A 10,858-nucleotide genomic window follows, 5' to 3' on the forward strand; every position below is an offset into this window, starting at 1 on the left:
AAGAAATTGATGCCATTCAACAACTAAAGGAACACTCAATTGATTTGTTTACAATCACTGATAGGGGAATTTAACCAACAAACTAGTTTATTTATTTATAGCAACAAAAATGTACGTAACCATCTCTGTCAAAACCTACATAGTTTGCACAAAATATACTCAGTGAAGCAGGTATGAAATTATACACCATAATGTAATACTTACCATAATTTGAATCCTTGGTAGCCCATTCATTGGACACTAGATAGTACTGAGGCAAAAAATCTGAAATGGTGCAGGCTTTTGTCAAAATGGTTACATAGGTTGGGTACGTGGAGGCCATTGCCAAGAATTTAGAATTTAGCTTAAAAGTATGCATACTTTAAACTAGTGCTGTACACCAATGTGCAATTAACCAGTTATTAACAGGTGTTGTCTAGGTCAGCCAATAACCAGTGAAAAAACCTTTAAACTGGTTATTGCCCACCCTCTTGGTAAACCATAAATTACCCCTGCTGACAAGTGTTAACATCATAACATAACCTCAAAACATCTGTAAATATGTGATTGTAATAAGTGTTATTGCAAGACAGGATGTTGATGGTCACCCTAAACCTTCCAGCATGCTTGTTGAGTAGCATTATGTCTGCTGATATACAAACAAACCAATTAACTGGTTATTGCCAAGTTATTGCCAACTAACCAGTTATTGCCAATTAACCAGTTATTGCCAATTATTGGTAGGCAATTAACCAGTGACAAAGATTTTATAGGTGTACAGCACTACTTTAAACCTGCTATCCTGTACACATATACGTATGTACTGATGACTCTGCATGTGTGTGTAGTGTGTGTGTGTGTGTGGGGCCATGCTACCAACCTCCTCATCATGGGTATAATTATTTCGAGCCACTGCAGTGAATACATCACATGTTGGTGGTGTGGCTGATGGCAGCACCCTTCTCCTTATCCATGTGATGGAGACCAGGCAGGACCTGGGTCCCTTATGTTACCAACAAGAGGAAATACTCTACGCATCCTAAAGAGCATAGCTTTATTAGATAAAAACTGACTCAGGACAAAAGTTCATAATAATAAGAGGAAGGGATTATGCAGTCTTGTCTCAGGATATCTTAATAAACAGGAATCTGTCCATTGGTCCCCAAGGTGTTTACTTTATACTGTATACATACAGCTGTACATTTTACAACCAACATTATTGTGCAATTACAATACCTACCACACAGTACAAGTGCGACAAATGGCAAATTAATTGCACCAATTAGAGTTCATTACAACTTCCTTAACAACAAACTCAGATTCTTTCCCAGGCACAAACCAACTGTGCTAACACAGCCATAGTGACTGAGTAATTTGACAAACAATCTCCCACATAGCAACCTGTCACTCTCACTTGCATACCAAAACTAGATAGGTAAATAAGATTAATGTGGAGAGTAATGGGACACCACTCTTATCTTTTTTTAAAGATTGTTTGTATTTATCTCCATGCAGTGTAGGAGGAAGACTGAGTGCAATGCATAAACTGCTTGTGTATGCTATCCCACTAGGGACTTATAAGCCTGTGAATACAGGGAGTCATAGCTGAAATGTGAAGAATGCAAGAAAAAATCCCACTTACACTGTAACACTTAGAACATACATGTACACGTAATCAGGCATGTGTACAAATGTGAACATATGGTGAGTGATATTTTAAGCCAGGCATGCTGCTACACCCATGCAGAGTTCTAGACACTGATGATTAGGTCTGTTGAAAAAGTGGGCCAACAGTTTATCCCACTTAGTGTATGTAATTGTTCCCAAGTACACAGCAACATTTATAACCAATAATTTAGCTGTAATCCTAGCAACAATGATGCATCCAGTAGCCCAAATAGATTGTCAGGTTGCCATTGTACTCCTTTAGTATGGCTTCTGGCCGTATCACCAACCTGAGCAGCCTTTAGAAGGGTCACCAAATATATTGATAAAGATGCCAATGAGAACAAGTCTTTACTTGCACACAACTGATTACATACTAGGCTTATGGTTGTATAGTTTTGTATGATTGCTTTTGTACATGATTGGTAATCATTGATAATCTAACCCTACCTTATATACTCTACAAGTATCTCAGGTATTAACCACTCCTCTGTGGCCCAGCAAGTAGTAATATAATGCTACATATTTGCACATGCGTACCACCAGTTACACAAAACACACATAGTCACACACACACACACATATAGTCACACATACACACATAGTCACACACACAACACACACATGCGCGCACACAAAACACGCACACTACATACAAACGCATGTGCTTGAGCATGCACAGATTCTTTATTGAGACTTTAGCTTGGTTAGTTTTCCAATTCAATACCTATGCATGTAACACTGAGACTAGATCCACTGACATACAGACCACTCCACTATATGAGACTCAATCAACAATTGTTGGATATTTACGTGTAGAATTCATACTGACAATAAGAAGATCCTCATTTGCATCCATGCATGAAACTATTCTTACAAAACATTCCACATATCAATAAAATATCAATTTCACTCCATAACATCTTACTGAAGCAGCACAAAAAAATAGGCAGCAAGATGATGCCTTCAGATCAACACAACTTTAGCTCTGTATAATTTGATAAATTAAGATCAGCAGCCCAACATATACGTAAATCATTTGCTCACAAATAACATAAACAATAAAACATCTAATAAATTTCCTTAACTACAGTAATGCTCCTCTAATATGTATCTGGGTGCCATCATGCACATTCATACATTTATACAACACAACACATTTTCCTTTTCAAACACGTGTCCATACAGTGAGTCAGTTTGAACATACTCTCAATAATTTTACAGACTCATGATCTCCAAACAACTCGTCTATTCTAGGAAAATAGTCATTCTAACACTCTGGATTGGGTACAAATCAGAAACTCTCCTATGCCCTTCTGCTATTGTGGAAAACAATAAGTGAGAATACACATCAAATAACACCCCTGTTCATTCTCCTGTGATAACTACAGCATAAAAGTATGTATGAATAGAGTATATTGTACACAATTCTAGAGCTGATGATAACATTAGTAGTTGCAGCTACAACAGGACTTGACATATGCCAATCCACCTTGTTTCCAAACAAAGGATCATGGATATTCCAAAACAAACTACACTCTCTGACCTCCATTAGTGTAGATTAAGCATTTGTAACATTACAACAGCATAAAACAAGTTGCTCCTTCTACGCTGCCAAGTCAGAGCTATGTATGTACATTGAATACATACACACTACACAGACAGCCACACACGCACAAACGGTTACACATAGGCACAGATAGACATGCATGCATGCACATACGCACACGCACAGTCACAGAGAGACATGGACATACACATGCACACACATTAATATACATGGCTGTATGATCACTTACGCACAAGTATGCACTTTGACAAGTTTCCTTGTGATCGGTTCAACTATTACATCAGATTACCAATGATATTATTATATTTTAAATAGTGAGAGCATCTGCAACAAAAGAGTAATCTACAAACTGTAGTTATAGGGGGGCCTGCTACAACTACTATTACACTATATAGCATAGAGAGAAGTGTTATTGCCTGCTTGATGTGTGCATCCTACTACAGTCATTCAATCCAGCTGATTTTAAACATAATTTGTTTACTTCACAGCAATCAATAAACTATGTCAGAAATGATTTACAAGGCACCATCTGTTGCAGTGATAAACTACAACCTTGTACCAAGATAGTATCTGTTGTTGTAATTATAGTATGGGGGCTACATGTAAATAATATACAATTTGTAGAGAGTTCAACTTGAGAGACATGACACAGTCAGTCAATTAACAATGATCATATGTGCTGTACATTTTGTGAGGGGGCATAATAAGTACATCACAGGATTGTGTCAAGGTGCATATAAGGAGAAATATCCATAGAATTTCTGTTATAAAGAATGTGATAAAAGTAATGCCAAGCAACTATTCATATAAAATGCAATTTATCAAGTTACAGTGTGGATTGAGGGATGTGCTTCACTTGACTACTAGTGTTACATTACAAGGTCAAGGGTAATACAAGTACCATAGCCTACACAATGAGACTTTCGCATAAACAAATTCTATGGTTACTATAAGATTTCTAATTGCCCATGTCTATGACAATTACAGATGAGACACAGATCTTGACAGCGTAGACCATAAACACATTTCTGTACCAGTCTCAGTCTTTAAGTTTGTCTATTACAAATAAAACTCTTAACAAAACTATGAATTAAGAGATCAATAGAGAAAACCTTCTAGTTGGGACCGATATCATCGTCATTTACCAGCAGAGTTTTTGGTCCCAACTAGGTCTAGCTGGCTTGATTCATCCATATTTTGTCAACTTTTTTATTCATTGCAATAAAAAAACTTGGTTTGACAATTAGTTCAATAGAGTTGGTTTGACTGTAGATTAAAATAATAAAAACTAAACCATAACGCTGAAGTACAAAATGTACATGATAAATAATACCCACATAAAAGAAAACCACACAGTTTTGATAATGGCAGGGTTGAAGTACAAGTATGTAAAGTGTTATAAAAATACCACATAAAGGTGTAACCATACAAGTAGTTAAGTAGTTTATATAACCTTAGAACAGTTTCAGAAGTGTACGTGACCAAACCAAATGTCAAAATGTACGGTGTGTGCCTGACCTCATACTCTGTATTATGTACTTTGTCCTAGTCAGCTGACTTACATCCTTTACCCTCAAAGACACATGTGAGTCACTATTGTGGTAATGTAAAAATGCACACAGATAATGCATAGTGGATTTGCGTTTACCTGAGCTCTTGTTTCCGTTAATAACACTTGTTACATGGGTCAGCTGCAACATTTAGTAGTGCTGTGAAGCCCTTTAAATGCCAGAACTGTTTACCAAAAGCTCAGGAGGCAAGAACAAGTGAGTTATGAGGCTTTAAAAATATCACATACATTTAGAACAGACAATTCAGGCATGCAAAACATGTAAACATGCCTGTTCCAGTACAAAACCATTGGGAGTGAATACATGTTCACCTTTTTGATATCACTCAGGGGCGGATCAAGGATTTTTCAAGAGGGGGGTCTCCGAGCTGGGTGGAGGGTAAATCCCCCACCCACAATTATTTAACTCAGTACACCCGACCTACAGCTGTACGTAGCATTCATACATAAAATGTGTCCTTAGGCAAACTTTAACAAGCACGATGTGTGTATCTAGCTATAACTAGCTGGAAACCTATACTGCTGTTTGTGCAGCTTATTGCTATACTACAGTATGCTATTGTAGACTTATAGCTTACTACATACACAACTTCCTGCCATACAGTATAGTCATGATGAATGATGGATCACTTGTTCATCGCACCAGATTTTCGATCACACTTCTTGCTTTCTGTCCGCACCCTCGAAGTGGCACCAAAAGTGAAAGTTGGTCTTCCTGAACAAGTTGAAGAACTACTGAAGTAGCTAGCTCCTGTGTCACTTTGTAATTCATACTGTCAAGTGCGGGGACCGGAATTCTGTGTCTTCTGGGTGAGGTCTCAAGAACAGCCGAGTGATATCATGTGCCCATATTGACCAAAGGTGGAGTCAGGTGTATTACCAAAAAAGAAAAGTACTGGCAGTAAAATACTCTCTATGCACAAATCAGATGTACCTTTACAACAATATCAGTGAATACAAATGCCATTGCTCCCTTGCAGCCGCCAGCTCTTCTACGCACAGTAAGTATGTGTCTTCCGCCATTTGCTGAACTTTAAACAATCCATATCACGTGAGCTATCATCACGTGATGCTATATCAAACAGTTAGGGACTGCTCTATTAGGGTATATCGATCTTTTGCGATCTGTTGCTTTCCTCCGTGCACTTTCTGTCTTAGATTTCCTGTTCGAGGTTCAACCTGAAGGGGGGTCTCGAGACCCCAAAGACCCCCCTGGATCCGCCCCTGTCACTGTATTTGGTGGGGGCTCAGGTGAAGGTGAACTGACTGTATAGTGTTTAATAAGAACTGCTTGGGAACTAGTATAGCGGCACAATGCAAAAATCATGCACTTTTTCATAAACCATCACATAAGTGGTACTCCTCATGACATATATTTTTTGATATAGTGCCATCACATTTGACCTTTGGTGGCTTTTACCCATTTTTGCACAGAAATTTTAACATCTGTGTCTTTATCTGCCTGAGGCATTGATTAACTTGTTAAAATATGGTACCAAAGCAAAGATCTTGTTGAACGAAACAACTTGGTGTTTATTTGAAGTTGATATGTGATTTCATTCCAAAGTTATGATCATTTATATTACCCATAAATTTTGAGACAATTTACCTCCCCACAGGTAATTTACACCCCAAGGGTAGGTAAGCTCAAATAATTTTGCAGCTAATAAAAGTATATAATCATAACTTCAAAATGGAATCACATACCTATTAACTAATAAAAACTAAGCTGTTTCATTCAACAAGACCTTTACTTTGGTATTTGTAATTCCTAAGGAAGATGGAGACAGAAATGGTCACACATTTCTGTGCAAAAAATGGTCATAAATGTCACAATAGGTACTATTTCCCTATTTGCTTCATTATCTTCTTTGCCCAAATGCAGTTGAGATCTGTTCTTGATCACAGGCATAGCAACCAAAGGGGGCAGAGCCCCCGAGTTGTTACGCCTATGATCAAGGACAGATTTCAACCAAAGAAAACAATCTAGCCCCCCCCCCTGCGATTTCTGATTGTAAATTGCTATTATTTCTTGAAGATGATTACGCACCAGTTATTAGAGTCAAATAGTATTCTCAGGCAATGAAAAAGTTTCAGATAAGTAAATGTATTCACATTCTTTTACATACATAACTGTTAACTACTCTAATAGAATATAATTATACCAACTAAATCAAGTGTAGTAGGAAGGACAAACTATAGAAAACAAAACACCAAAATGTTGTTTTTATAGTATAATTATTTACATGAATGTCAACCATGAATGTTCAATTAAGAGTATTTTGCCAATGAGTTGCACTCTACTAGTGTAATTGAACGCAATTTTCATATTTACAACATGAACAGGTTCTATTTCTCTAATTACTTCTCTAACTATCTTGAAAACGTTAAACTAACACCCAGGGGGATCTTTAGAGGTTCGAATTCCATTGTAGCATGAGAAATTCATATACATTTGAACATACTTATACTTGTACACACACACAAAAAAGGAATTTTCAACTAGAGTAGGGATCATAACAATCAGTAAAAAGTACTGGAGTAGTGCACGATATTAAATCACAGTAAAACAATATATAAGAAGTACTATATTCCTACTGTGCATTTCCATTATGGTATCTTGAGCACAGTAGGGATATAATACTTCTTATTGTTTTACTGTGATTTAATATCATGCACTACTCCAGCTTCAGTGCTTTTTATTGATGTGTTATGGTCCCAACTCTATTTGAAAATTCTGTACTTGTTTGTTAACTTGTTTTGTAAAATGAAATTATTATGACTGGTGAACCCACGCAAACAAACAAATGGCACAGTGTGCCCCAGCTATCAATTATTGTTTGAAAGTGAAGTATCTATTACACTCTGTTGTCAGCAGTGAGAATTGTTCAAAAAGCACCTCTGCAACCAAAGTAGCCACTATGAAAAATACGAAAGAATTCTGTTACGAAGGGAAGTCATCACATGCTAGTGCCAAATCGACACTTTTCACTGTCAGCAAAGATGAATGGGACACAAAGGAGGACACTGGTAAGTCCATAAAGAACACATTGTACATATTGCAGTATGCCAAAAAGCACCTTTCAAACCAAAGCAATGTTGAACAATGAAAAATTTAAGCTCGTAACCTTAGTCATTATCAAGCTATGTTTGTCTATGTTTGTCTGAAGGAATCAGTCAGTCAGTCAGTCATTTACTCAGTCAGTAGAAAATTCTGTTAAATATATATTTTCTTAAATTCCGTAGCAACTTGTGCAAAGCATTTTGGGTCAATCTGAAGGCTTGCTTGGACTTAGTTTTACTTAACCAATATTGCTTCATTGTCCTCAGCAAAAAGTGAGGCTGGTTTTTGGGTGATGCTTTTTTGTGGGCCACACCCACACCTTTGTGGTCCCTACTATACAAAACTATCATACTGTATGACTAGATATTGAGATTCTACAAAATTAAGTATGATTGGGTAATGTTAATATTAATCCACTCAAAAACAGCCAAGCTGTAGTGGTCTTCAAAAGCCTGGGTGAAAAAAAGTTGTGAATCAAAGGTGGCAGCCATTTTTATGATGTTAATGTTAGCAAACTTTAATAATGACTCTATGCATTAATAAAATTTATTATCACAAGTACACAAAAAAATTGGAATTTCAAACTAGAGTAGGGACCATAGCACATTGATAAAAAGTGCTGAAGCTGGAGTAGTGCACGATATTAAATCACAGTAAAACAATAAGAAGTGTTATATCCCTACTGTGCTCCAAAATACCATAAGGAAATGCACAGTAGGGATATAACACTTCTTATTGTTTTACTGTCCAGCTTGTTTCAGTACTTTTTATCGATGTGTATGGTCCCTAATCTAGTTTGAAATTCCAAAAATTTTGGTGTACTTGTTTGTTAACTTTTTTTGTAAATAATTATGACTGGCAAGGGGTCGCCAGCCGCCCACGCAAACTTCTAAATTGTGTACGAGAGTTCCAATATTTAAGTATTTCAAAACGTATTTCTGTACTACTTCAATAAATATTTCATGGATTTCAATTGATTTATAATTGGATTTCTCAGATAGTGTACAAGAGTCCCAAGACGTTGGCTACCCCTTGATGACTGGTGAACCCATGCATACTGCATCTGAAATGGCGCCGTGTGCCCCGTCTATATCAATTATCATCTGAAAAGTGAAGTATCTATCACACTTCGTTGTCAGCTATGTTCAACTTGTTACACAGCATTTCGAATCAAGAACTGTTCGAAAAGCACATCTGCAATCAAAATAGCCACTATGAAAAATATGGACGATTTCCATTACAAAGGGAAGCCTTCACGTGCTACTGCCAAATCAATACTCTTTGCTGTGACACAAAGGAGGACACTGGTAAGTCCATGAAGAATGCATTGTATGTACTGTAGTATGTCAAAAGGCACCTCTCGGGTCGAAGCGATGTCAAACAGTGAAAAAATCAAGCCCGTAGCCCTAGCCATTATCAAATTACGCTTGTCTGAAGGCATCAGTCAGGCAGTCAGTCAGTCAGTCAGTCTGTAGAAAATTCCGTTAAATAAATATTAAAAAAAAAAAATTCCATAGCAACTTGTTGAAAGCATTTCGAGTCGATTGTTTGGGCTTAGTTTTACCTAACCAATACTGCCTCATCATCATGAGGGGAAATTGAGGATGGTTTTTGGGTGATGTTATTTCATGGGCCACACCTACTCCTTTGTGGTCCCAACATCATTGCAGCCATTTCATGGCACCACCTTTGATTTCACAACTTTTTTTCACCCAGGCTTTTGAAGGCCGCACTATTTTTTTTACAGTTTGGCTGTTTTTGAGTGGATTTCACCTTTTTTTGTATTGAGGCTTACTATTTCTTCTTATCTACAGATCATAATTGCTACAGGAACAACGATGATCATACAAGTGATACAGAAAATTACCTACTCATCCCAGACAGCTACCAACAAAGAGAGGGAACCATCAGTATTATTGATGAAAAAAAAAAACAATTTAGATAAGGGTGTCCACGGACACATGCTACCACAAACATTATTTGCTTGTTCATACATACATGATGGCCATAGCATAAAGTTGTATTATATGTATTTATTTCCACTATAGTGATTTATATGAAAGTGAAATCCTTCCAAGTTAGGTATGCATGATTGTAGGATATTAAATATTTTTTATTTTGCAGTGACTGTTCTACTAGAGTATCTTGACTTTTCAAAAGATGCAGTTGCTCAACTTTAAACAAATCCTTACTGGGATATGATTTCCAGCCTGTTGTATCACAAGTTTTGCTAGCATAGCACTTATTATGATGATTATGATAATGATGATTGGCACGAGTCGGTAATACTATAGTCTGCTCGCAGACCACCTTGGGGGCGAGACTAAGTTAATACTACCAGTGTACCACTGATCGATATGAAAATGGCTCCGATATGATGAAATAGCTACTAGACTGAGCCTCAAAGTGTTACAACAGTAGTATGGTATTAATGCTCTAGTAGAGAGCACATGTTTGCTTTCGTTGAAATCATCTAATAGAACACACATAGAATGTTCTAAATTCTCTTTTGAGCTAGAATTTTCATTTATAAGGTAGAAATTAAGTGAAGTGATCAGCCAAGATAGCAGCGGTTCAGTGATTGACATTCGGTATGAAGGTCCTTGGTCCGAACTCTGGTAAGTTTTTTTTGACAATTTTTATGCACCCTTTTTTACCCCGCTGTAACTGCTTTATTAGAGTATCTCAATCCCTCGATTTCACACTTGTTTGGTTTTTGCTTTATAACTTTGTAGCTGTAAGTCTGTTGCTGTTCTAACCACCAAAAGGTACTGCTACGATGATCAGCCTATGTACACATGAATTTTCAAGTTATTCCCCTACTTGGTTTACCCTGTAGCCGTGACAAAAGTTCCATCTTTTTATGTGAATAAATGCTCACAACTCCTTGGATATTTATCAGATTCATAGCATACTTGGTACATGATTCACCTTTATACGCTCTTCATTTGTGCCAAACATTGATGCAATCAAGTTACACATTAATTTTGTGCTTTATAGCAATTTTTGC

The sequence above is a fragment of the Dysidea avara genome, chromosome 8 (genome assembly GCF_963678975.1).
Source record: "Dysidea avara chromosome 8, odDysAvar1.4, whole genome shotgun sequence".
NCBI lineage: Eukaryota > Metazoa > Porifera > Demospongiae > Dictyoceratida > Dysideidae > Dysidea > Dysidea avara.